The 26,757-nt window shown below is 47.8% G+C and overlaps 5 pseudogenes; 2 read left to right on the top strand and 3 right to left on the bottom strand.

Moving 5' to 3' along the window:
• Positions 1–1,758: 1,758 nt before the first annotated feature.
• LOC103241868 (uncharacterized) lies at positions 1,759–2,629 on the bottom strand (annotated as a pseudogene).
• A 5,762-nt stretch (positions 2,630–8,391) lies between these two features.
• Positions 8,392–9,561, top strand: LOC140713286 (uncharacterized; annotated as a pseudogene).
• A 1,724-nt stretch (positions 9,562–11,285) lies between these two features.
• Positions 11,286–12,132, bottom strand: LOC140713247 (uncharacterized; annotated as a pseudogene).
• Positions 12,133–12,795: 663 nt separating this feature from the next.
• On the top strand, positions 12,796–19,065 carry LOC140713230 (uncharacterized; annotated as a pseudogene).
• Positions 19,066–20,267: 1,202 nt separating this feature from the next.
• LOC140713225 (uncharacterized) lies at positions 20,268–25,366 on the bottom strand (annotated as a pseudogene).
• Positions 25,367–26,757: the final 1,391 nt, after the last annotated feature.

Below are 26,757 nucleotides of genomic sequence, written 5' to 3'. Positions count from 1 at the left end.
CTCGTTGTGGTTTTGACCTGCATGCTCCTGATGATGAATGATGCTGAGAATTTCTTCAAGCTCTCGTTGGTCATTTGTATGTCTTCTTTCAGAAATGTCTGTTCAGCTCCCTCTGCAGTCACACCTGAGAACCACAAGTGAGACACAGGGAGAATTGCATTGGTCTGAAGCAGCCTGGAGAACCATCCTGTGCGGGAGTGAAGGGGGGGTACTAAAGGGTGGGAGCTTCTGAAATGTTCTATAACTGATTATAGTGATGGGTACACAGCCCTGTGAATATGCTAAAAGCATTGAAATGTATACCTGAAATGGGCGAATTGTGTGGTATATGAATGGTACATCAATAAAGCTGTTAACAAAACAAGAAGAGGTATCAGAGAGGTTGGGGATCGGTGAAGCTGTGGTTGTATCACTAGACTGAGGGTTCTGGTGGAATCAAAGCACGGGAGAAAGTAAGCTGGAAAGAGGAGGGTGGCTGGAGGTGGGGTACATGGGACAGACCCCAGTGGGGTGCCCTGTGAAGAACAAGGTCACAGATATCACCACAGGGGTGAGGGGTGGGGAAGGATCATTTACTTGTGTAAATGATCCCCATGGGGGCACTGCTTAATTGAGCTGTGGGAAGGAGGACACCATCCTCCAGTCCCCAGAATGGTAGAGCCACTGGCAGCTTGCATCTTGAGCATGGAGAAGCTGCAGGCACCCAACTCCAACCCATGAGAGCAGCTGCAGGGGTGAACCCTGCAAGGTCACGAGACTGGAGTGGCCCAAGGCTTTAGGACACCAACGCTGTGTATACCCCTCACACCAGTGTACCCTGGATATGGGACTGGGAGTCCAAGGAGATTATTTTGGAGCTTTAAGATTTAATGGCTGCCCTGCTGGATTGCAGACATGCATGGGGTCTGTAGCCCCTTCCTTTCATCTGATTTCTCCCTTTTGGAATGGGAATATTTACCCAACGCCTCTACCCTCATTATATCTTGAAAGTAAATAATGTGTTTTGATTTTCACAGGTTCATAGGTGGAAGGAACTTGGACTTTGGACTCGATGTTGGAATGAGTCAAGACATTGGGAGGACTGTTGGGAAGAGATGATTCTATTTTGCAATGCAAGGACATGAGATTGAGGGGTCAGGGGTATAATGATATAGTTGGGATGTCCCCTCCAAATCTCTTGCTGTAATGCAATCCCCAGTGTTGAAGGAGGGGCCTGCAGGAAGGTGTTTGGATCATGGGGGTGGATCCCTCATGACGGGCTTAGTGCCATCCCCTTGGCGATGAGTGTGTTCACTCAGATCTGGTTGCTCACAAGTGTGCGGCCCCTCCTCACCCCTTGCTCCCACTCTCACCATGTGGCGTGCTTGTCCCTGCTTCACCTTCCGCCATGAGGAAAAGCTCCCTGAGGGCCTCCCCAGAAGCCGAGCAGAGGTGGGTGCCATGCTTGTGCAGCCTGCAGAACCATGAGCCATTCTAACCTCTCTCCTTTATAAATTACCCAGCCTCAAGTATTTCTTCACAGCAATGCAAAGAATGGTCCAATATACCCAGAAAGCTGAGAATGGCATGAATAAAATACAAAGACCATGGATGAATTTTGAAATCTAAAAACATAAAATTAGTATTATCTGGGGGAGTCAACACAGGAAAGATGAGAGCACTTGGGCAGAGGCTGTTGACCATTGGTCACATGTGGTCAGCAGAGAGCAGGTGACCAGCACCCTGGGGCTTTACGGGAAGCACCAGACAGCCTGGAGCTCAGGTATTAATTGTAGGGGCCAAAACAAATGGGGAAAAAGACAAATTTAGCACACAAAGAAAGTAGATGCTCAGCTGAGCCAGGAGGAAGTCACTAGCAAAGAGGGAAAAAACAGCTCTGGAAAAATAGTGTAAACAGTCACAAGGAAGGGATCCTGTGTCCTGCCTGACATCTGGACAGGTATATAAAGAGCCCAGGCTCAGGGAGCTCCACACCTGCATCTCCCTCTCACCTGCTCCTCTACCTTCTCTACTCTCAATCCACCAGAACCATGGGCTGCTGTGGCTGCTCTGGAGGCTGTGGCTCCAGTTGTGGGAGCTGTGGGGGCTGTGGCTCTGGCTGTGGGGGCTGTGGCTCCGGCTGCGGGGGCTGTGGCTCTGGCTGTGGGGGCTGTGGTTCCGGCTGTGGGGGCTGTGGCTCCGGCTGTGGGGGCTGTGGCTCTGGCTGTGGGGGCTGTGGCTCCAGCTGCTGTGTGCCCGTCTGCTGCTGCAAGCCTGTGTGCTACTGTGTGCCAGCCTGTTCCTGCTCCAGCTGTGGTTCTTGTGGGGGCTCCAAGGGCGGCTGTGGCTCTTGTGGGGGCTCCAAAGGGGGCTGTGGCTCCTGTGGGGGTTCCAAGGGGGGCTGTGGCTCCTGTGGTGGCTCCAAGGGGGGCTGTGGCTCCTGTGGTGGCTCTAAGGGAGGCTGTGGTTCTTGTGGCTGCTCCCAGTGCAGTTGCTGTAAGCCCTGCTGCTCCTCAGGCTGTGGATCATCCTGCTGCCAGTCCAGCTGCTGCAAACTCTGCTGTTCCCAGTCCAGCTGCTGCAAACCCTGCTGTTCCCAGTCCAGCTGCTGCAAACCCTGCTGCTGCCAGTCCAGCTGCTGTGTCCCCATTTGCTGCCAGTGTAAGATCTGAGGCTCTGAACCCAGACGTTCAGGTTTCTCCTGTTTGGTGAAAGCATTTGTTATGGTTTCCCTGAATCAGCTCATCCCACTCATCCTCCCTGAGGCACCTGCACCTTCTCCAGCTCACCATCCATGCACACACCTCCTTCCACAGCTCGGCTCTCCTCTGGGCCCTGCCTTCAGCCTCCTCACTCCGGAAACACGTGTTTCCTTGATGCAGGAGGTGTCCTTGCCTGGAAGCGGGTGCCCCGCCAACTGCCACAGTGTTCCCTGCACTTGGGTGTGGACCATCTTCTTCTCCCTGGGCTGACTGAGATGCAAGGTCTGACCCCACAAGGCCAGGTCGACGTTCCTGAGTGATCACTAAAAACCAGTTCCTCAACCACCATCAGGATGCTAGGTCTTCCTGGGCGGCTGCCTGTTCTGTGGCCCACCTGTGACCAAGAAGGTCTCCTTCCTTTCTTGTTGTTTCCATCTGTTTAAAAACAATAACAAAATAATGAATGAATTTCCTTGCAATAAAGCCTCTCATGTCTGTAAATCAACTGTACGCTTGCTGTGATTCTGTCCAACCCTTTTCCTGTGCAGTGACTGATTCTGTGTTCTGATCTGTCAGCTAAACTGGGAAACGCCTGCCAGCAGGCTTGGGGTATTCAAAAGGAACCACAAAGTTCACACGGCCTCAAATATCTTCACAGTCTCTGCTTGCAGGAGAAGAGGGCTCAACCCGGGGAGGATACCGCATCCAGTGCCTGCCCTAGAGGCGCAGAGGAGCAGGCGGATCCTGAGTAAGACAGGAACAAAAGAGTCAGCTGAGCATCCAGTGTTCTGGCAACCTGGGGTCAGCCAGAGGAACTGGTATGTGTCTCACTTGACTCCAAGTACTGCTAGGCTGGTAGTCTTTCTTGGAAGCTACTGAAAAAAGATACAACCACCATGGCATATTAAAGCTCAGCTCCTAAGACAGTTGGCAGAGGGGAGAAAGATTATGGGCTCCTGAGAAGAGGCGTGGGAAACTTGCTTAGGGAATTCGAGATAACTGAAAAGCACACACACACAAGCCCAAAGAAGACATCTACTCAGAAAAAGCTTGACAGGTCCTGGAGTCTCTAGCTGGACTGATTGGTGAAGGGCTTCCCCTGCACATAGCCAGTCCACAAAGATAGGGAGAGGTGGTTGGTTTTTTTTTTTTTTTTCACTCAAGTCTCAACAATAACAACAACAACAAAAATCACAAGGCATACAAAAACAAAAACAAACCAAAACAAACAGGAAAACCAGAGCCTATCAAGGGAACAAACAAACAAACAAATAAAAACTCATGAAACTGACCTTAAAGACATGCAGATCTATGAGCTGCCTGACAAAAAATTCAAAATAACAGTCAGAAGATGATCAATGAGCAAACATAGATGAACGACTAGACGCAATCAGGAAAACAATGCATGATCACAAGGAGAATAACAACAAAGACACAGAAACTATCAACAACAACCAAACATAAATTCTAGAACTATAAAATACAATAACCAAACTGAAAAATGTACTAGAGAAGTTCAACAGCAGACTTGATGAGGCAGAAGGGTGCAGCAAACTAAAAGATGGAACATTAAAATCATCAAGTCAGAGCAGCCAACATTTAAACAGAATGAAGGAAAGTTAAGAGAGCCCAAGGGACTTATGGGAGGCTAGGAAGTGGAATAATATACACACTACGGGATTCCAAGAAAGAGAAGAGTGAGAAAAGGGGAAGGAGCTTATTAGAAAAAAACCAATAACCAAAGACTTCCCAAATATTAGGGAAAACATGGACATACACATAAAGAAGTTTCAACCAGAATAAATCTAAAGAGACCCACACTGACTCACTTTAAATAGAGTGCCAGAATTCTAAGAAAAAGAATCTATAAAGCAGCAAGGGAAAACAACTCATCACACACAAGGGAGCTTTCAAGCAACTTTGTGGAGATGTCTCAGCAGAAACTTTACAGGCCAAAAGGGAGTAGGGTGGTATATTCAAAATGCTGACAGAAAAAAAAGCTATCAATCAAGAAAACTGGCCACCAAAAATGAAGCAGAAATTAAGGCTTTCCCAGTACATAAAAGCTAAGGAAGTTCATTATTACTAGACCTACTGTGCAAGAAATGCTAAAAGGAATCCTCCAAGGTGAAAGAAAAAATACTAGACAGTAATATAAAAATATAAATTCCTCCAAAAAGATAAATACATAGAAAAATACAGTAACATATATTAATGTAATTTTGGTACATAAATTCACTTTTAATATATGACATTTAAAAGAAAAAACACAAAAATTAAATATAAAGCCACTTAGTGGCTATATAACATGTAAACAAATATGTATTTTGTAACATCAATAACATGAAGTAGAGAGGGTGCAGCTATGTAGTAATATGGTTTTGTGTATGGTTGAAGGTAAATAGTTCTGAGTTTGAAAAAGAATGTCATTACTTTATTATATCTTATGTGATACAATGGTGACTACAAAGAAAAATGATCTTTGGATATTGCCCATATATACGTACAGAGCAACAGACTGAAGATAAACAAGGAAATGAAAGACTTGAACAGCACTATAGTGAAATTAGACCTAAAAGACATACACAGATGACTCCACCCAACATCAGCAGAGTATACCTTTCTCTTAGGTGCACATGGAGCTTTCTCCAGGATAGACCATATGTCAGGCCACAACGTAAATTTCAACACATTTTAAATGTTGAAATTATATGGTGTTTTCTCCAAGCACAATGGAATAAAACTAGAAATCCATAGGAGAAGGAAAAATGGAGACTCTACAATCATGTGGAAATTAAGCAGGACATTCTTAACCAATGAGGCAAAGAAGAAGTCACAAGAGAAATACCTAGAGACAAATGAAAGTGAAAACACAACATACCAAAACTTATGGATGCAGCACAAGCAGTGCTGAGGTAGAAGTTTATAACTATAAACACACACATCTAAAGAGAAGACAGATCTCAAGTTAATGACCTGCTGATTAAAAAAGGCAAATTCTGTCAAATATCTGTGGAGGTTTATTCTGAGCCAAATATGAGTGACCATGACCCAGGACACAGCCTCCAGAAGTCCTGAGATCATCACAAGGTGGTTGGGTCACAACTTGGTTTCATATGTCTTGAGGAACAGAAGTTACAGGCAAAAACATAAATCAGTGATGAGCCCCTTTTCGCATGTACGTTCGCCATTTGTGTATCTTCTTTGGAAAATGCCTACTTAAATCCTCCGCTAAGTTTTTAATAGGATTGTATGTTTGGGTACTAAGAATTCTTTATGTCTAGATGCAAGTTCATTATCAAATATACTATTTGAAAGTAGCTTCTCCCATTCTGTTGGTGTCTTTTCATTTTCTTCATAGTGCTCTTAGAAGCACAAGAACTAGGCCGGGCGCAGTGGTTCACGCCTGTAATCCCAGCACTTTGGGAGGCCAAGATGAGCGGATCACGAGGTCAGGAGATCAAGACCATCCTGGATAATACAGTGAAACTCCATCTCTACTAAAAATACAAAAAAAATCAGCCGGCATGGTGGCGGGCGCCTGTAGTCCCAGCTACTCATGAGGCCGAGGCAGGAGAATGGCGTGAATTCAGGAGGCAGAGCTTCCAGTGAGCTGAGATCGCACCCCTGCTCTCCAGCCTGGGTGACAAAGCGAGACTCTGTTTCAAAAAGAAAAAAAAAAAAAGAAAAAGCAGCATAAAATCTATTAGTTTTGATGTAGTTAGTTAATCTAGATTTCCTCTTTCTCCTTGTGCTTTTGGTGTCATTCTCTAAGAGCCATTGCATACTCCAAGGTCATAAAGACTTAATCTGTTTTTCTTCTCACAGTCATCTAGTTTTGGCTTTTACAATTAGGTCGTTGAGCTATTTTTTTCTGTTTTGGTCTTGTTTGTTTGTTTGGTATATGGTAAGAGGTAAAGGTTCAAATTCATTCTTCTGCTTGTGGACATCCAGTTGTCTCAGCAGCATTGTTTGTTGAAAAGGTTCCTTTTTTCCCATGGAATTATTTTGTACTCTTGTTGAAAATCCATTGACCACAACTTTGGTCAATGGACCACAGATAAACCCTTGAGGCTTTATCTCAAGGGTCTCAAATCTACTCCATTAATGAATCTTTCTATCTTTAGACAATCACCACGCTGCCTTGATTACTGTTTGCTTTGTAACCCATTTAGAAATTGGAAAACATGAGTCCTCAACTTTGTTTCTCTTTCAAGATTGTTTTAGCTATTTAGGATCCCTTGAATGTTTACATAAATTTTAGAATCAGTTTGTCAATTTCTGTGGAAAAGAAACCTGGAATGTTGATAGGAATTGCATTGAATTGGTAGATCAAGTATTTTAGAGTGTTTCAATCTTCAGAGTATTAGGTCTTCCAATACATGATCATGGGATTTTTCTCCCATTTACTTTGGTCGTCTTTAACTTCTTCCAGTGATGTCTTCTAGTGTTAAGTGTCCAAGTCTTGCAGTTTTCCGTTGCTTGTATTACTAGGAATGTTATAGTTTTTGATAGAATTATTCCCTTACATCCTGTTTGCATTGCTCATTGGTGGTTGTAGAAACATAGCTGACTTTTGTGTATACGAATTGTGCCCTGCACTCTTGAGTTCATTTATTGGGCATAATAGTTGTGCGAGCGTGTGTGTGTGTGTGTGTGTGTATCCCTTAGGATTTTCTACATACAAGATAAGGTTTTCTGTAAATAAAGAAACTTTTCCTTAGTTTTTTCCTGCTTGGGTGCTTTTTATTTCATTTTCTTGTCATATTACTCTGGCTACAGTTTCAGTGAACTGTTGCATAGAAGTGGTGAGTGTGGACACCCTTTTGATCTTAGGGGGAAACATCCAGGTTTTCACAGTTACGTATAGTGTTCACTGTGGGTAGATGCCCTTTTTCAGGCTGAGAAAAGTATCTTATGTTCCTCCCTGCGCCAAACCAAAGCTGGGAAGCCTGTGAGTGGTCAGAGAACACTTGGATTCTTCGTCACTCTGTGTCCAGAGAAGGAGGGCGCACATGAGCCTGTGCTGGGCCATACCATCTTGGGTCCCTGAAGCAGCACAATTTCCAGTGTTGTCCTACAGAGCATCTCAGGAGCACAGCTCATTCTAACCTCGCTTACCCCTCTACATGCTTGATCTTCCCTCTGGGGCCTGGATGGGCACAAAGACCACCCATTATACCCCTTCCTAGGCACTGAGGGCAAGGATCTCCTTCTCCCCCAAACATATCCTCCCTTGGGGAAGAAGCAGGAGTCCACAATTCCAGCCAAGACAGACTGAATCCCACGGAGATGCAGCTGGGGCTTCCTATGTACTATTGAGAGATACTCACTCATTCACTCATTCATTCACTCGTCTTCATTCATTCATACACACTGCTAGTGATTCCTTCATTAATGAGTTCAACAACTGTTTCTAGAATGGGAGCTGCGCCTGGCACACAGTTACAGCAGTGGGAGCAATAAGCTATCAGGGAGGGAGGGGAAGGACATGTGACCAGTTTGCCAATGAGACAGAGGCTGGAAGAAAAGAGTCAGTGAGACCAAGGCTGAGGGTGTAGAATTTATTTAGTGCTGCACCCAGGTGCATTTTGGATTTCTACAGATACATGTGATCATTTGGTTTGCAAGACATTCATCTGAAAATGCCATGGAGCTCCTGGCAGGCACAGGAAAGAAAGGCTTGCTGTCTCCCATGGAATCGTCAAGAATGGGAATTCCAGGCACCTCCTGGCATGAGGGCTGCCCCCAGTGCAGTCTGGCTCAGACATATGGGGGCATGTGGGAAGGAGAGGCAAAAGTTGCGGGGCTTGTTATACCCTTATAGAGAATGGGCGGGCAGTGGTTCATTCCACTTTCTCAAGGGCTGGAAAAAGAAGCCCTGAGCCAGGGAACTCATTGTTCTGGTCCAGAACAGGATGTGCTTCAGGGGTAGTCACTTGTTGGGAAGCACAGATCTTCAGGAGCTACCTGAGGTTTCCCACTAGAGCCTCAGATCTTGCACTGGCAGCACACGGGGACACAGCAGCTGGACTGGGAGCAGCAGGGTTTGCAGCAACTGGACTGGCAGCAGGATGACCCACAGCCTGAGGAGCAGCAGGGCTTACAGCAGCTGGACTGGCAGCAGGATGACCCACAGCCTGAGGAGCAGCAGGGCTTGCAGCAGCTGGACTGGGAGCAGCAGGGCTTACAGCAGCTGGACTGGCAGCAGGATGACCCACAGCCTGAGGAGCAGCAGGGCTTACAGCAGCTGGACTGGCAGCAGGATGACCCACAGCTTGAGGAGCAGCAGGGCTTACAGCAGCTGGACTGGGAGCAGCAGGGCTTACAGCAGCTGGACTGGCAGCAGGATGACCCACAGCCTGAGGAGGAGCAGCAGGGCTTACAGCAGCTGGACTGGGAGCAGCCACAAGAACCACAGATCCCCTTAGAGCCACCACAAGAGCTACAGCCACAACCTCCTTTGGAGCCGCCACAGGAGCCACAGCCCCCCTTGGAGCCCCCACAGGAGCCACAGCTGGAGCAGGAACAGGCTGGCACACAACAGCACACAGGCTTGTAGCAGCAGATGGGCACACAGCAGCTGGAGCCACAGCCCCCACAGCCGGAGCCACAGCCCCCACAGCCGGAGCTACAGCCCCCACAGCTGGAGCCACAGCCTCCAGAGCAGCCACAGCAGCCCATGGTTCTGGTGGGTTGAGGGTGGAGCAGGTAGATGAGGTGGTGAGAGAGAAGTGCAAGTGTGGAGTCCCCTGAGCCTGGGCTCTCTATATATCTGTCTAGGGGTCATGGGGTGCACATGATCCCTTCCTGGTTCTTACTGATGTCCTCTCCTTAGGGAACTTGTGTGTCTTTTAAAATAAAAATACTGTGTTGCCTCATGACACACTTCCTCCTTCTGCATTGTTTTCCTCTCTACACCCTCTGGGCCCAAATCCTCCCCTCTCAGGACCCCCAGGATTGAGTGGAGCCTCCTCTGTTCCTGCCTCTGCCCTCAGACTCCAGCCTTCTATCGCTGTTCTAGAAGGATTCCCCTTACCAGTGTTTTAAGTGGTTTCTTTGTCTCAGTGTTTCTATCCATGCATACACTCTAGGCTCTTCTGGTTCAGGAGTGAAACTCAGCATAGCCAAAGTCTTGTTCTCCACCAGGTCTGAGGTCAGGTGACTGCTGACAGTGTCTCTGCCCCTCCTGCTGTTCTAGAGAGCCCAGCTACCCCAGGCTGTGGTCCACCTGTCAGCCCCCTGACTGTTCTAGCTGCTTCTTCCCTTCAGCGTGTCAGTAGCTTGACTGGGAGCAGCAGGGCTTGCAGCGGCTGGACTGGCAACAGGATGGCCCACAACCTGGGGAGCAGCAACAGGGCTTCCAGCAACTGCACTGGGAGCAGCCACAGGAACACAGCCCCCCTTAGAGACACTACAGGAGTCACAGTCCCCCCTTGGAGCCCCCACAGGAGCCACAGCCCCTCTTGGTACCCCCACACTCTGTCTGTGGCATTACACATCTCTGTCTTGAGAGGCACAGCTTCCTTTGAGATGTGTGTGTTCCTCTTCTCTTCTGTAATACAATTTCCAGTGTGTGTGACTGTGTGTGCATGTGTGTATGTGAATGTGTGTGCATGTGTGTCTATGTGAGTGTGCGTGTGTGTGTGTGTGAGACAATGGAGATTCCGCTCTGACTGAAGCACAGAAAGTCACCAGAGACCATTGCTCTCATCACATCAATTAAAATGAGCCAGATAAACCCCAAAGCATCCACGAGGGCACAGAGAGTTTTACAACCCATCGGAGGCGAGGACACAGAGAAACTCCAAGGAACTGAGCTCCGGGGAGTGCTGAGCCCTTCCCGGGAGAGACGGGGCCCTGGCTGCTGCCAGGCCTGGGGGAATGGGAAGGCGCAGACTGCACCAGGGCAGGGAGAGGCCTGCTGGACATCAGAGGAAATGCGAAGCCATGTCCGAGGGCTGGTGTGTCAGACAAGAATCCCAGATTCCCAGAGTTCAGGTCCACAACCACACGCCACCTCCTCCCAGGGTTCTCTTTGGAGGGTTTGGGCGGGAACTCCCTAATGCCCAGGCAGGGATGACAGTGGGTCTGAGACCCGATAGGTTGTGAGGTTCCTGCCGGGTACGGAACCAGGTGCTGCCTTCTAGAAATGAGCGGGGCAGGAGAGCCGAGGACCTCCCCACAAGGCATCCAGTCGCTCACCCAGGAAAGCCGGACAGGAAGGAGAGCTGGGAGGAGCCCCAAGCGTTCCATGCCTTTAGGGAGCACTGAGAAAGATCAGGGTTGCAGGAAGCAGGAGCAGAAAAGTGAAAGAGAGAAAAGGGAACCCACAGCACCCCATCGCCTGGTGGGGACAGAGGCCTGGGGAGCACAGGTGGTGAGAACAGTGCCCCGAGGGGAAGAGAAAACGGGCAGAAGGCTGGGGTCAGAGGGCGGGGCAGAAACAGACCAGGTTCCACTCGTTCCTAGGGGTCCACAGAGGGGAGGACTTGGACCCTGAGGATTTAGAGCGGAAAACCACGTAGGAGGAGGAAGTGTGTCACAAGGAAACACAGTATTTTTGTTATTTTAAATGACACACAAGTTTCCTGGGAAAGAACTTTAGGAGGAACAAGGAAGGGCCCCTGTGACCCACCTGACCCCTAGACAGGTGTATAAAGAGCCCAGGCTCGGGAGTTCCACATCTGTACCTCCCTCTCACCTGTTCCTCTACCTGCTCCACCCTCAATCCACCAGAATCATGGGCTGCTGTGGCTGCTCCGGAGGCTGTGGCTCCGGCTGTGGGGGCTGTGGCTCCAGCTGTGGGGGCTGTGGCTCCGGCTGTGGGGGCTGTGGCTCCAGTTGTGGGGGCTGTGGCTCCAGCTGCTGTGTGCCCGTCTGCTGCTGCAAGCCTGTGTGCTGCTGTGTGCCAGTCTGTTCCTGCTCCAGCTGTGGCTCCTGTGGGGGTTCCAAGGGGGGCTGTGGCTCCTGTGGGGTCTCCAAGGGAGGCTGTGGCTCCTGTGGGGGCTCCAAGGGAGGCTGTGGCTGTGGCTCCTGTGGTGGCTCTAAGGGGGGCTGTGGTTCTTGTTGCTGTTCCCAGTGCAGTTGCTGTAAGCCCTGCTGCTGCCAGTCCAGCTGCTGCAAGCCCTGTTGCTCCTCAGGCTGTGGGTCATCCTGCTGCCAGTCCAGCTGCTGCAAACCCTGCTGCTCCCAGTCCAGCTGCTGTGTCCCTGTGTGCTGCCAGTGCAAGATCTGAGGCTCTAGTGGGAAACCTCAGGTAGCTCCTGAAGATCTGTGCTTCCCAACAAGTGAGTACCCCTCAAGCACATCCTGTTCTGGAGCAGAGCAATGAGTCCCCTGGCTCAGGGCTTCTTTTTCCAGCCCTTGAAGAAGTGGAATGAACCACTCCCTGCCCATTCACTGTAAGGGTATCACATGCCCCTTGTACTTTGGACCCTCCTTCCCACATGCCCCCATATGTCTGAGCCAGACTGCACTGGGGGCGGCCCTCATGACAAGCAAGAGCCTGGAATTCCCCTTCTTGATAATTCCATGGGAGACAGCAAACTTTTCTTTCCTGTGTCTGCCAGGAGCTCCATTTGCAGATGGATGTCCTGCAACCCAAATGATCACATGTATCTGTAGAAATCCAAAATGTACCTGAGTGCAGCACTAAATAAATTCTACACCCTCAGCCTTGGTCTCACTGACTCTTTTCTTTCAGCCTCTGTCTCATTGGTAAACTGGCCACATGTGCTTCCCCTCCCTCCCTGATGGCTTACTACTGCCACCGCTGTAACAGTGTGCCAGGCCTAGCTCGCATTCCAGAAACAGTTGTTGAACTGATTAATGAAGGAGTCACTAGCAGTGTGTATGAATGAATGAAGACGAGTGAATGAATGAGTGAATGGGTAAGGATCTCTCAGTACACAGGGAGCCCCAGCTGTGTCTCAGTGGGATTCAGTCTGTCTTGGTTGGAATTGTGCACTCCTGCTTCTTCCCCATGGGAGGATATGTTTGGGGGAGAAGGAGATCTTAGCCCTCAGTGCCTGGGAAGGGGTATAATGGGTGGTCTTTGTGCCCATCCAGGCTGCAGAGTGAAGGTCAAGCGCGTAGAGGAAGGGAGACTAGAATGAGCTGTGCTCCTGAGATGATCTGTAGGACAACACTGGAAATTGTGCTGCTTCAGGTACCCAAGACGGTGTGGCCAAGCACAGGCTCAGGTGCGCCCTTCTTCTCTGGGCCCAGAGTGAAGAAGAATCCAAGTGTTCTCTGACCACTCACAGGTTTCCCAGCTTTGGTTTTGCACAGGGAAGAACAGAAGAGAATTTTCTCAGCCTGATAAAGGGCATCTACCCACACTGAACACTATACGTAACTGTGAAAACCTGGATGTTTCCCCATAAAATCAGGAAAAAGGAAAGGGTGTCCACACTCACCACTTCTATGCAACATTTCACTGAAGCTATAGCCAGAGTAATAAGACAAGAAAATAAAATGAAAAGCACCCAGGCAGGAAAAAACTAAGCAAAAGTTTCTCTATTTACAGAAAACCTTATCTTGTATGTAGAAAATCCTAAGGGATACACACACACACACACACACACATATTATGCCCAATAAATGAGCTCAAAAGAGTTCAGGGCACAATTCGTATACACAAAAGTCAGCTGTGTTTCTACAACCACCAATGAGCAATGCAAACAGGATGTAAGGGAATAATTCTGTCAAAAAGTGTACAATTCTTTTTTTTTTTTTTTTTTTTTTTTTTGAGACGGAGTCTTGCTCTGTCGCCCAGGCTGGAATGCAGTGGCCGGATCTCAGCTCACTGCAAGCTCCGCCTCCTGGGTTTTCGCCATTCTCCTGCCTCAGCCTCCCGAGTAGCTGGGACTACAGGCGCCCGCCACCTCGCCCGGTTATTTTTTTTTTTTTGTATTTTTTAGTAGAGATGGGGTTTCACTGTGTTAGCCAGGATGGTCTCGATCTCCTGACCTCGTGATCCGCCCGTCTCAGCCTCCCAAAGTGCTGGGATTACAGGCTTGAGCCACTGCGCCCGGCCGTACAATTTTTAGGAATACAGACAACCAAAAAGTGTAAGACTTGGACACTTAACACTACAAGACATCAATGGAAGAAATTAAAGAGGACCAAACTATATGGGGGGAAAATCCCATGTTCATGTGTTGGAAGACCTAATATTGTGAAGATTGAAACACTCTAAAAAACTTGATCTACCAATTCAATGCAATTACATCCCAGATTTCTTTTCTGCAGAAATTGACAAGCTGATTCTAAAATTTATGTAAACATTCAAGGAACCCAAAATAGCTAAAACATCTTTGAAAAAGAAAAATAAAGTTGACAACTCATGTTTTCCGATTTCTAAATGGGCTACAAAGCAAACAGTAATCAAGGCAGTGTGGTGGTTGTCTGAAGATAGAAAGACGCATTAATGGAATAGATTTGAGACCCTTGAGATAAAGCCTCACAGTCGTGGTCAATGGATTTTCAACAAGAGTACGAAACAATTCCATGGGAAAAAAGGAACCTTTTCAACAAACAATGCCACTGAGACAACTGGATGTCCACATGAGAAGAATGAATTTGGACCTTTACCTCTTACCGTGTACCAAACACACGAACAAGACAAAAACAGAAAAAAAATAGTAAAAGCCAAAACTAGAGGACAGTGAGAAGAAAAACAGGTTATGTCTTTATGACCTTGGAGTGTGCAATGGCTCTTAGAGAATGACACCAAAAGCACGAGGGATAAAAGGAAAAACTAGATTAAATAACTCTATCAAAACTAATAGTTTTTATGCTTCTAAGAGGACTATCAAGAAAATGAAAAGACACCACCGGAATGGGAGAAACTACTTTCAAATCATGTATTTGATAATGAACTTGCATCCAGACATAAAGAATTCTTAGTACTCAAACATAAAATCCAATTAAAAACGTAGCAGAGGATTTAAATAGGCATTTTCTGAAGATATACAAATGGCTAATAAGCTTGTGAAAAGGGGCTCATCACTGATTTATGTTTTTGCCTGTAACTTCTGTTCCCCAAGATATATGAGATCAAGTTGTAGCCTAACCACCTGGTGATGATATCAAGACTTCTAGAGACTGTGTTCTCACCATGGTCACTCACATTTGGCTCAGAATAAACCCACAGATATTTGACAGAGTGCCTTTTTTCATCAGCAGGTCATTAACTTCAGATCTGTCTTCTCTTTAAATGTGTATGTTTATGGTTATAAACTTCTACCTCACACTGCTTTTGATGCATCCATAAACTTTGGTATGCTGTGTTTTCCCTTCCATTTGTCTCTAGGTATTTCTCTTGTGACTTCTTGTTTGCTTCATCGGTTAAGTGTGCTGTTTAATTTCCACACGGTTGTAGATTTTCCGTTTTTCCTTCTCCTATGGATTTCTAGTTTTAATCCATTGTGCTTGGAGAAAACATCATATAATTTCACATTTAAAATGTGTTGAAATTTGTTCTGTGGCCTGACATATGGTCTATCCTGGAGAAAATTCCATGTGCTCCTGAGAGAAAGGTATACTCTGCTGCTGTTGGGTTGGAGTCATCTGTGTATTAGCCATTTGTATATCTTCTTCAGAAAATGCCTATTTACATCCTCTGCTAAGTTTTTAATTGGATTGTGCATTTGAGTACTAATAATTCTTTATGTCTGGATGCAAGTTCATTATCAAATATGTGATTCAAAAGTAGTTTCTCCCATTCTGTTGGTGTCTTTTCATTTTCTTAATAGTGCTCTTAGAAGCATAAAAGTTATTAGTTTTGATGGAGTTAATCTAGTTTTTCCTTTTGTCCCTTGTGCTTTTGGTGTCATTCTCTAAGAGCCGTTGCACACTCCACATTCATAAGGTTTAACCTGTTTTTCTTCTCACTGTCCTCTAGTTTTGGCTTGTACAATTAGGCCATTGAGCTATTTTTTCTGTTTTTGTCATGTTCGGTTGTTTGGTATATGGTAAGAGGTAGAGGTCCAAATTCATTCTTCTGCATGTGGACATCCAGTTGTCTCAGCGGCATTGGTTGTGGAAAAGGTTCCTTTTTCCCATGGAATTGTTTTGTACTCTTGTTGAAAATCCACTGACCACAACTGTGAGGTTTATCTCAACGGTCTTGAATCTACTCCATTGATGCATCTTTCTATATTTAGACAAGCACCACTCTGCCTTGATTACTGTTTGCTTTGGAGCCCATTTAGAAATTGGAAAACGTGAGTCCTCAATTTTATTTTTCTTTTTCAAGATTGTTTTAGCTATTTATGATTCCTTGAATATTTACATACATTTAAGAATCAGCTTGTCAATTTCTGCAGAAAAGAAACCTGAGATGTAATTCCATTGAACTGGTAGATCAATTTTTATAGTGTTTCAGTCTTCACAATATTCTTCTTCCAATACATGAACATGGGATTTTTCCCCCATTTACTTTGGTCCTCTTTGACTTTTTCCAGTGATGTCTTGTAGTGTTAAGTGTCCAAGTCTTGAATTTTGGTTGCTGGTATTCCTAAGAATTTTACTGTTTTTGACAGAATTGTTCCCTTATATCCTGTTTGGATTGGTCATTGGTGATTGTAGAAACACAGCTGACTTTTGTGTACAGGATTTGTGCCCTGAACTCTGTTGAGTTCATTTATTGGGTATAATAGTTGTGTGTGTGTGTGTGTGTGAGTATGTGTCCCTTAAGATTTCCTACATACAAGATGAAGTTTTCTGTAAATAAAGATACTTTTGCCTAGTTTTTTCCTGCCTGGGTGCTGTTTATATCATTTTCTTGTCATATTACTCTGGCTATAGCTTCAGTGAAATGTTGCATAGAAGTGGTGGGTGTGAACATCCTTTTCTTGTTCCTGATCTTAGGGGGAAACATTCAGGTTTGCACAGTTGCATATAGTGTTCACTGTGGGTAGATGCCCTTTATCAGGCTGAGAAAAGTCTCTTCTGTTCCTCCCTGTGCAAAACCAAAGCTGAGAAGCCTGTGAGTGGTGGAAGAACATTGGATTTTTCGTCACTCTGTGCCCAGAGAAGGAGGGCGCACCTCAACCTGTGCTGGGCCACACCCTCTCGGGTCCCTGAAGCAGCACAGTTTCCAGTGTTGTCCTACAGAGTATCTCAGAGACACACCTCATTCTAGTCTAACTTCCCCCTCTCCCCGCTTGACCACCACTCTGAGGCCTAAATGGGCACAGAGACCACCCATTATAACCCTTCCTAAGCACAGAGGGCAAGATCTCCTTCTCCGCCAAACATATCCTCCCACGGGGAAGAAGCAGGAGTGCACAATTCCAACCAAGACAGACTGAATCCCACTGAGACACAGCTGGGGCTCCCTGTGTACCAATGAGAGATCTTCACTCACTCACTCATTCATTCACTCGTCTTCATTCATTCATACATACTGCTAGTGATTCCTTCATTAATCAGTTCAACAACTGTTTCTGGAATGTGAGCTGGGCCTGGCACACAGTTACAGCAGTGTTAGCAATAAGCTATCAGGGAGGGAGGGGAAGCACATGTGGCCAGTTTACCAATGAGACAGAGGCTGGAAGAAAAGAGTCAGTGAAACCAAGGCTGAGGGGTGGAGAATTTATTTAGTGCTGCACCCAGATCCATTTTGGATTTCCATAGGTACATGTGATCATTTGGGTTGCAGGACATCCATCTGCAAATGCCACGGAGCTCCTGGTAGGCACAGGAAAGAAGGGTTGGCTGTCTCCCATGGAATTATCAAGAAGGGGAATTCCAGGCTCTTGCTTGGCATGAGGGCCACCCCCAGTGCAGTCTGGCTCAGACATATGGGGGCATGTGGGAAGGATTGGCAAAAGTCTCTGGGGCATGTGATACCCTTAAAAGGAATGGGCAGGGAGTAGTTCATTTCACTTCTTCAAGGGCTGGAATAAGACGACCTGAGCCAAGGGACTCATTGTTCTGGTCCAGAACAGGATGTGCTTCAGGGGTAGTCACTTGCTGGGAAGCACAGATCTTCAGGAGCTACCTGAGGTTTCCCACTAGAGCCTCAGATCTTGCACTGGCAGCACACGGGGACACAGCAGCTGGACTGGGAGCAGCAGGGTTTGCAGCAGCTGGACTGGCAGCAGGATGACCCACAGCCTGAGGAGCAGCAGCAGGGCTTACAGCAACTAGACTGGGAGCAACATGGCTTACAGCAGCTGGACTGGCAGCAGGATGACCCACAGCCTGAGGATGAGCAGCAGAGCTTGCTGCATGTGGACTGGCAGCAGCATGACCCACAGCCTGAGGAAGAACAGCAGGGCTTGCAGCAACTGCATTGGGAGCAGCCACAAGAACCACATCCCCCCTTAGAGCCACCACAAGAGACACAGCCCCCCTTGGAGCCCCCACAAGAGACACAGCCCCCCTTGGAGCCCCCACAGGAGCCACAGCCCCCCTTGGAGCCCCCACAGGAGCCACAGCCTCCCTTGGAGCCCCCACAGGAGCCACAGCTGGAGCAGGAACAGGCTGGCACACAGCAGCACACAGGCTTGCAGCAGCAGACAGGCACACAGCAGCTGGAACCACAGCCCCCACAGCCGGAGCCACAGCCTCCACAGCCGGAGCCACAGCCCCCACAGCCGGAGCCACAGCCTCCACAGCCGGAGCCACAGCCCCCACAGCCGGAGCTACAGCCTCCTGAGCAGCCACAGCAGCCCATGGTTCTGGTGGGTTGAGGGTGGAGCCGGTAGATGAGGAGGTGAGAGAAGTGCAGGTGTGGAGCCCCCTGGGCGTGGGCTCTTTATATATCTGTCTAGGGGTCATGGGGTACACATGGTCCCTTCCTGGTTCTTACTGATATTCTCTCCATAGGGAACTTGTGTGTCATTTAGAATAAAAATACTGTGTTGCCTCGTGACACACTTCCTCCTCCTTCATTGTTTTCCTCTCTACACCCTCTGGGCCCAAGTCCTGCCCTCCCACAACCTCCAGGTATGAGTGAAGCCTCCCCTGTTCCCGCCTCTGCCCTAAGACCACAGCCTTCTATCGCTGTTCCAGAAGGATTTGCCTTACCAGTGTTTTAAATGGTTTATTTGTCTGTGTTTCTATCCATGCATACACTCTGGGCTCTTCTAGTTCAGGAGTGAAATTCAGCATGGCCAAGGTCTTGTTCTTTATCAGGTCTGCGGGCAGGAGGCTGCTGGACAGTGTCTCTGTCCCTCCTGCCATTCTGGAGAGCCCAGCTCCCCCAGGCTCCGGTCTGCCTGTCAGCTCCCTGACTGTTCTGGCTTCTTCTTCCCTTCGGGGAGTCAGCAGCTGGACTGGCAGCAGGATGACCCACAACCTGGGAAGCAGCAAGAGGGCTTCCAGCAACTGCACTGGGAGCAGCCTCAAGGACCGCAGCCCCTCTTAGAGCCACCACAGGAGTCACAACTCCCCTTGGAGCCCCCACAGGAGCCACAGACCCCCTTGTAGCTCCCACATCCTGTCTCTGTGGCAGGTTGGTGACCTGCTGTGTTCATCACACATCTCGATTTTGAGAGGCATGGCTTCCTTTGAGATGTGTGTGTTCCTTTTCTCTTCTGTAATACAACTTCAAATGTGTGTGAGTGTGTGTCTATGCATGTGTGTCTATGTGAGTGTGCGTGTGCGTGTGTGTGTGAGACAATGGAGATTCCGCTCTGACTCAAACATAGAAAGTCACCAGAAACCATTGCTCTCATCACATCAATTAAAATGAGCTAGAAAAACCCAAAAGCATCCACGAGGGCACAGAGAGTTTTACAACCCACTGGAGGCGAGGACACAGAGAAACTCCAAGGAACTGAGCTCCGGGGAGTGCTGAGCCCTTCCCGGGAGAGACGGGGCCCTGGCTGCTGCCAGGCCTGGGGGAATGGGAAGGCGCAGACTGCACCAGGGCAGGGAGAGGCCTGCTGGACATCAGAGGAAATGCGAAGCCATGTCCGAGGGCTGGTGTGTCAGACAAGAATCCCAGATTCCTAGAGTTCAGGTCCACAACCACCTGCCACCTCCTCCCAGGGTTCTCTTTGGAGGGTTTGGGCGGGAACTCCCTAATGCCCAGGCAGGGAGGACAGTGGGTCTGAGACCCGATAGGTTGTGAGGTTCCTGCCGGGTACGGAACCAGGTGCTGCCCTCTAGAAATGAGCGGGGCAGGAGAGCCGAGGACCTCCCCACAAGGCATCCAGTCGCTCACCCAGGAAAGCCGGACAGGAAGGAGAGCTGGGAGGAGCCCCAAGCGTTCCATGCCTTTAGGGAGCACTGAGAAAGATCAGGGTTGCAGGAAGCAGGGGCAGAAAAGTGAAGGAGAGAAAAGGGAATTCGCAGCACCCCATCGCCTGGTGGGGACAGAGCCCTGGGGAGCACAGGTGGTGAGAACAGTGCCCTGAAGGGAAGAGAAAACAGGGGCAGAAGGCTGGGGTCAGAGGGCGGGGCAGAAACAGACCAGGTTTCACTCATTCCTGGGAGTCCACGGAGGGGAGGACTTGGACCCTGAGGATTTAGAGCGGAAAACCACATAGGAGGAGGAAGTGTGTCACAAGGAAACACAGTATTTTTGTTATTTTAAATGACACACAAGTTTCCTGGGAAAGAACTTTAGGAGGAACAAGGAAGGGCCCCTGTGACCCACCTGACCCCTAGACAGGTGTATAAAGAGCCCAGGCTCGGGAGTTCCACATCTGTACCTCCCTCTCACCTGTTCCTCTACCTGCTCCACCCTCAATCCACCAGAATCATGGGCTGCTGTGGCTGTTCCGGAGGCTGTGGCTCCGGCTGTGGGGGCTGTGGCTCCAGCTGTGGGGGCTGTGGCTCTGGCTGTGGGGGCTGTGGCTCCAGTTGTGGGGGCTGTGGCTCCAGCGGCTGTGTGCCCGTCTGCTGCTGCAAACCTGTGTGCTGCTGTGTCCCAGCCTGTTCCTGCTCCAGCTGTGGCTCCTGTGGAGGCTCCAAGGGGGGCTGTGGATCTTGTGGGGGCTCCAAGGGAGGCTGTGGCTGTGGCTCTAGTGGTGGCTCTAAGGGAGGCTGTGGTTCTTGTGGCTGTTCCCAGTGCAGTTGCTGTAAGCCCTGCTGCTGCCAGTCCAGCTGCTGTAAGTCCTGCTGCTCCTCAGGCTGTGGGTCATCCTGCTGCCAGTCCAGCTGCTGCAAACCCTGCTGCTGCCAGTCTAGCTGCTGCAAGCCCTGTTGCTCCTCAGGCTGTGGGTCATCCTGCTGCCAGTCCAGCTGCTGCAAACCCTGCTGCTCCCAGTCCAGCTGCTGTGTCCCTGTGTGCTGCCAGTGCAAGATCTGAGGCTCTAGTGGGAAACCTCAGGTAGCTCCTGAAGATCTGTGCTTCCCAACAAGTGAGTATCCCTCAAGCACATCCTATTCTGGAGCAGAGCAATGAGTCCCCTGGCTCAGGGTTTCTTTTTCCAGCCCTTGAGGAAGTGGAATGAACCACTCCCTGCCCATTCACTGTAAGGGTATCACATGCCCCTTGTACTTTGGACCCTCCTTCCCACATGCCCCCATATGTCTGAGCCAGACTGCACTGGGGGCGGCCCTCATGACAAGCAAGAGCCTGGAATTCCCCTTCTTGATAATTCCATGGGAGACAGCAAACTTTTCTTTCCTGTGTCTGCCAGGAGCTCCATTTGCAGAAGGATGTCCTGCAACCCAAATGATCACATGTATCTGTAGAAATCCAAAATGCACCTGGGTGCAGCACTAAATAAATTATCCACCCTCAGCCTTGGTCTCACTGGCTCTTTTCTTTCAGCCTCTGTCTCATTGGTAAACTGGCCACATGTGCTTCCCCTCCCTCCCTGATGGCTTACTACTGCCACCGCTGTAACAGTGTGCCAGGCCTAGCTCGCATTTCAGAAACAGTTGTTGAACTGATTAATGAAGGAGTCACTAGCAGTGTGTATGAATGAATGAAGACGAGTGAATGAATGAGTGAGTGAGTGAGTATCTCTCATTAGTACACAGGGAGCCCCAGCTGTGTCTCAGTGGGATTCAGTCTGTCTTGGCTAGAATTGTGGACTCCTGCTTCTTCCCCGTGGGAGGATATGTTTGGGGCAGAAGGAGATCTTGGCCCTTGGTCCCTAGGAAGGGTTATAATGGGTCGTCTCTGTGCCCATCTAGGACCCAGAGCAGGAGACAAGCCTGTAGAGGGGGAAGGGAGACTAGAATGAGATGTGTCCCTGAGATGCTCTGTAGGACAACACTGAAAACTGTGCTGCTTCAGGGACCCAAGACGGTATGGTTGAACACAGGCTGAGGTGCACCCTCCATCTCTGGGCTCAGAGGATGAAGAATTCAAGTGTTCTCCAACCACTCAAAGGCTTCCCAGCTTTGGGTTGGCACACGGAGGAACAGAAGGGAATCTTCTCAGCCTGATAAAGGGCATCTACTCACAGTGAACACTATATGTAACTGTGCAAACCTGGATGTTTTCCCCTAAGATCAGGAAAAAGAAAAGGATGTCCACACCCACCACTTCTATGCAACATTTCACTGAAGCTATAGCCAAAGTAATATGACAAGAAAATGAAATAAAAGTCATCCAGTTTGGAAAAAACTAAGCAAAAGTATCTCTATTTACAGAAAACCGCATCTTGTATGTAGAAAATTCTAAGGGAGACACACACACACACACACACACACACACACACAATTATGCCCAATAAATGAGTTCAACAGAGTTCGGGGCACAAGTCCCATACACAAAAATCAGCTGTATTTCTACAACCACCAATGAGCAGTACAAACAGGATATAAGGGAACAATTCTGTAAAAAGAATAAAATTCCTAGGAATACCAGCAACCAAAAAGTGCAAGACTTGGACACTTAACACTACAAGACATCACTCGAAGAAGTTAAAGACGACCAAAGTAAATGGGGGAGAAATCCCATGTTCATACATTGGAAGACCTAATATTGTGAAGCTTGAAACACTAAAAAAATTGATCTATCAATTCAATGCAATTACAGGAGAATTGCTTGAATGGGGGAGGTGGAGGTTGCAGTGAGCCGAGATTACACCACTGCATTCTAGCTTGGGCAATGGAGCAACACTCCATCTCAATGTGCCTAAATGGTTAACACCACTTGGAAGCTGCCAAGGCTTATGGTTTCCACCCTCTGAAGCAGTGGCCTGAGCTGTACCTGGGCCCCTCTGAGTGGCCTGGATGCAGAGAATAATGTCCTGAGGCTGCACAGGGGAGTGGGGCCCTAGGCCTGGGTCCTCTACACCTGATGAGAAGGGCCAAAGATCCCTGAAATACATTTGAAGCCTTTTTCTCATTGTCTTGGTTATCAGCACCTGCCTCCCTTTTATTCATGCAAACCTCTCTAGCAAGAAGTTGCTCCATAGCCTTCTTGAATTCCTCTCCTGATAATGCTTTTTCTTGCTCTGTCACTTGGCCAGGCTGCAAGTTTTCCAAGCTTTTACATTTTGTGTCCTCTTTAAATATAAATTCCAGCTTTCAGTCATTTATTTGCTCCTGCATCTGAGTGTAGACGGTTAGAAGGAGCCAGGTCGTGCCTTGAATGTTTTGCTGCTTAGAAATTACTTCCACCAGATACTCTAAATCATCACTCCTAAGTACAAATTTCCACAGATTGCTAGAGTATGAACACAATACAGCAATGCTCTTTGCCACAGCATAACAAGAGTGACCTTTGATCCAGTTCCCAATGAGTTCTGCATTTCCATCTGAGACCTCATCAGCCTGGACTTCACTATCCTTACCACTGTTAGCATTTTGAACACAACCATTTAACCAGTCTCTAAGAAGTTCCAAACTTTCCCTCATCCTCCTGTCTTCTTCTGAGCCTTCCAAACTCTTCCAGTCTCTGCCCATTACCCAGTTTCAAAGTCATTTCCACATTTTCAGGTGTCTTTATAGCAACACTTCACTCCTGGTACAATTTTCTGAGGCTGGATAATTTGTAAAGAAAAGGGGTTTAATGGGCTCATGGTTCTGCGGGCTGTACAAACATGGCATTAACATCTGCTTGGCTTCTGGTGAGGCCCTGGGTATGAAATAATCTGTACAACAAACCCCCATGATATGAGTTTACCAATATAACAAACCAGCACCTGTGCCCCTGAACTTAAAAGTTAAAAAAAGTTAAAGCAGTGGTTTGGGGTCTGGGCCACACTCTAATCCCCCAGAGAGCTTTAAGCCACAACTTTAAGCCACAATGTTGCCCAGGCCCACTCCAGGGATTCTCATTTATCTGGTCTGTGGCAACTTGGGTTTGGGAAATTCTAAATGCCATTCCCCGCCCAGGTGATTTTACATGCAGCAGGGGTGAGAACAATTGATTCCGGGTAATGAATGCATTCACTGTAGCTGGTTTCCATGCATACTGATGGGATTTGCCACATGGCTGCTCCTGAGTTTAGGGGCTTGAAAAATAGCTCTTCCCTGTTAAAAATCAAAGGACACCTCCAAGATGGACTCAGCTATTTGGATAAATTGCTGCAGGAAAAAAAAAAAAAAAAAGGCTTCTCAGCAGATGTATCTTTAAGTCACTTGATTTCAGGGTAAGAAGTTGTTTCAGTCACAGTACTTTAAGTCAGTGTTGAAAATTATAAACAGCCTACAAATACCAAACAGGCATGAAAGCATTTACAGACATATAGGATATATTCTGTTTTAAAATTGCTCCTCTGTTGTTGGACTTTGATTTCCTAAAGTCATCTATCAGCCATTTCCCCCAAATTATTCCAGGTCCTTCCAAGAAGCTTCTGCAATTTCTTGAGGTGATTGATTATTCCCAGTGATAAACAGCACCATATGGACCCAAATCTAAAAGGAATTCTGCTTCTATTGCAGAAAAGTCACTCTCCAGAACCTCGCAGGCCTCGGGAAGCTGCATGAGCAGTGTGGTCTATGCAGGAGTAAGGGCTGCAGAACCAGGCAGAGTTGATCCTCAGTACTAGCCCAGCTGCTTAGTAGCTGTGGGGCTTTGGGCAAGGTTCTTGACTTGAAAGAGTCATACAAACCTCTTCTGCAAAAAAGGGTAGACTAATACAGATTGCAGAAACAGCAGCAATTCTTCATTCCTCTCTGTATCTATGCTTTCTACCGTGGGCTTTTACTGCCCCTCCCATCAAGAGGCGGAATGTTTCCCAAACCTTGCATCTGGCTGGGACTATTTGCTCTGGTTATAGAAAACTGTTGTATTAGTGCGTTTTCACACTGCTGATAAAGACATTCCTAAACATGGGAACAAAAAGAGGTTTAACTGGACTTACAGTTCCACATGGCTGGGGAGGCCTCGGAATCCTGACGGGAGGCAAAAGGCACTTCTCTCACGGTGGCGGCAAGAGAAAAAGGAGGAGGAAGCAAAAGTGGAAACCCTTGATAAACCCATCAGATCTCGTGAGACTTTTTCACTCATATGAGAACAGCATGAGAAAGACCCGCCCGCATGATGCTATTACCCTCTCCCCCGGGTCCCTCCCACAACACGTGGGAATTCTAGGAGATACAATTCAAGTTGAGATTTGGCTGGGGACACAGCCAGACCTTATCAACTGCGAACGTGACAGCTTTTGTGCTAGTTTTGGGTCTAGGCTCAAAAGGTCTTAAATGCTTCTGTTTTTCTCAGAACCTTGCTGTCTTTATGAGATTAAGCCATGTTAGCCAGCTAGAGGATGACATACCATGGTGGGGAGAAGGAAGGTGCCACTGTTGATAGCCATCTCATCCCCAGAAGCAGAGCCACCTAGTCAACCAGCAGCTGGCCATACATACATGAAGGAGTCCAGTTGTGACAAGAACAGCTCAGTTGAACTCAGCCTAAATGGCTGATGAACTCAATCATGAGCTATTAAGTTTTGGGTGGTTTGTTATGTAATAGGTAACTAATGCATGCTTCCAGGGCAGATAGGATGCCAGGATTCAGTGAAAGGTTGATTCCTAGTTACCTGCAAGAGAAAAGCACTTTATAGGTACTAATTTTCCCCCCTTATTTAAAGTTGGATCTTTTGTAAGATAATGTTCCATCATACAGAAATGCATGTACACAGGTATATATGTGATTGGTGCTTTTTCTCACACAGGCCCCCCTACCACAGGAAGAAACAGACAATCACAGCTCAGTCATTAGAGCTAAGGCCAAATAGCAAGATAAGTCTGCCTCTAGTCTGTTTCCTCCATATCTAAATGTTGGAGGTCAAGGCTGTGGACAGATGCGAAGATGTGTTCTCTCCTCTTGGGTCGCCATTATTGGTGGGCAGCAGTCCTCTACCCGTGGATATTTTCTTTTGCTGTCCCCTATGCTCTCTAGGATCACCATCTCGTCCACCCTTCGACCGGAGGAGAGATGTTTGTAGCAAGAGGCTGTTCCCTCACCTCTGGTTGAAAAGGGATGTTCAGACCCTCCACCCCCTGACATAAGGGAGGTTAGACCTCAGAGTTGCACTCTAATGTGGCAGCTATTGATCATGTGTGACTACTGAATAACTGGAATACAGCTGGTCTGAACTGAAATGTGCTGAAAAGGTAAAACACAGAGTGAGCTTCAAAGATTGAGTACCCCAAAATATATGCTTCCTTACCAATTATATATTGACCATATAGGAAAATGGTTACATACTGAGTCAAATTATTACAATCAACTTCACCTGTTTCTTAGTACATTTTAAAATGTGGCTACTAGAAAATTTAAGATTCACACGTGGCTCACATTTTAATTCTTAGAGGCTTGACTCCTTTTTGAAATTTCAGGCTGTCTGTTCAAAGGACCAAAAGCCAAGAAGGCCATAAAATATAAAAATTCAATATGAATATCATTATTGTATTTCCACTGGTGAATAACAGATACTTATTATTTGTAAATGAACATAACCACAGTCACACGTGAAATATAAATATCCTCTAGGTGGGGCCGGACAGCGCAGGTAGGAAGCCCTGCCCCCAAAAACCGCGGCCAGCACCTGTCCTTGCTGTCTCATTCGGCCCATTGTCTGATTACAGCTCCTGTCACTCAGGGCCTGAGGGGGCGGGGCGTGATACCCTATCCAATCAGAGGAGCAGGGGCGGGGACTGTCCAATCAGGCACGCGTCTGGAGAGGAGAGGCCGGCTTCCGGG

The sequence above is a fragment of the Chlorocebus sabaeus genome, chromosome 1 (assembly GCF_047675955.1).
Source record: "Chlorocebus sabaeus isolate Y175 chromosome 1, mChlSab1.0.hap1, whole genome shotgun sequence".
In the NCBI taxonomy this organism is placed as follows: domain Eukaryota; kingdom Metazoa; phylum Chordata; class Mammalia; order Primates; family Cercopithecidae; genus Chlorocebus; species Chlorocebus sabaeus.
This window is presented reverse-complemented; position numbering and strand designations above follow the sequence as displayed.